The sequence below is a fragment of the Mandrillus leucophaeus genome, unplaced genomic scaffold, assembly GCF_000951045.1.
Source record: "Mandrillus leucophaeus isolate KB7577 unplaced genomic scaffold, Mleu.le_1.0 Scaffold54, whole genome shotgun sequence".
Taxonomy (NCBI): Eukaryota; Metazoa; Chordata; class Mammalia; order Primates; family Cercopithecidae; genus Mandrillus; species Mandrillus leucophaeus.
The window spans coordinates 465838-467220 of NW_012105808.1; positions in this window are offsets into that span (position 1 = coordinate 465838).

Here is a 1383-nt window from a genome sequence, read left to right on the forward strand (position 1 = left end):
CACAGGTTCAAGTGATTCTCCTGCCTCAGCCTCCCAAGTAGCTGGGACTACAGGCGTGTGCCATCACACCTGGCTAATTTTTTATACTTTTAGTACAGACAGGGTTGCACCATGTTGGCCAGACTGGTCTTGAACTCATGACCTCATTATCCACCCACCTTGGCCTCCCAAAGTGCTGGGATTACAAGTGTGAGCCACTGTGCCTGGCCTCATCTGAGCACTTTAGGAGGCTGAGGTGGGAGGATTGCTTGAGTCCAGGAGTTTAAGACTAGCTGGGCAACATAGTGAAATCCTGTCTTTATTAAAAATAAATATATATATATATATATATGGGGCCGGGCACGATGGCTCACGCCTGTAATCCCAGCACTTTGGGAGGCTGAGACGGGCAGATCGTGACATCAGGAGATTGAGACCATCCTGACTAACACTGTGAAACCCCGTCTCTACTAAAAATACACACACACACAAAATGAGCTGGGCGTGCTGGTGGGCACCTGTAGTCCCAGCTACTCAGGAGGCTGAGGCAGGAGAATGGTGTGAACCCGGGAGGTGGAGTTTGCAGTGAGCCGAGATCTCGCTACTGCACTCCAGCCTGGGCGACAGAGCGAGACTCCGTCTCAGAAAAAAAAAAAATGCAGATTCATAGGCCCTCCAGAGGGCTCGTGCTCTAGAAAGCCTGGGGGTCTTGGCCAACATCCTAGGTGTCTCCTAATCACAGCCTTTTGGGGCGAGGCCCCATGAGTGTGAGCTGGGACTCAGGAGGCTTGGTTTCTCCTGCCCCCTTCCCCGAACTGGGGCCGGAACCCCGGTGGCCCCTCTGGGCCGGAAGCGGACTGGAGGCTCAGATTTGCAAACCTGAGGGCAGAGGTCCCGGGAGCAATGAGATGGGCCTGAGACCCTCAGTCAGAGGTGGCTGTTTCTCGCTCTGCAGGATCTGAGGACCTTGGCGGCCAGCAGGGACGTGGCCAGGAGCTGGCCTCGGCTTTGGGGACTGAAGGCCTTTGCTGTCATAGCTTTTTGGTAGCTACATGAAAACGGTGCTGTTCACACAAACCAATCTCCCTGGAGGTGCTTTTAAGGACTGGTGAGAGCCACACGCCCTGATTACCATTTCATTTACTGGCGAGACTGCCTTACCTTTGCGACAGAGAGAACATCAGGAAGGTGACTGTTATTGAGGCAAAATTCACACAACGCAAAAGTAACTATTTTAAAGTCAACTTAATGATCTGTATCAGGCCTTACTCCCGTCCCCGGCCCCAGCCCTGACGCTACGGATCCGCTTTCTTCCTCCTCTCCTCTCCTCTCCCCTCCCCTCCCCTCCCCTCCTCCTTCCCTCCTTCTTTCCTCCTCCTTTCTTTTCTTTTTTTTTTTTTTTTT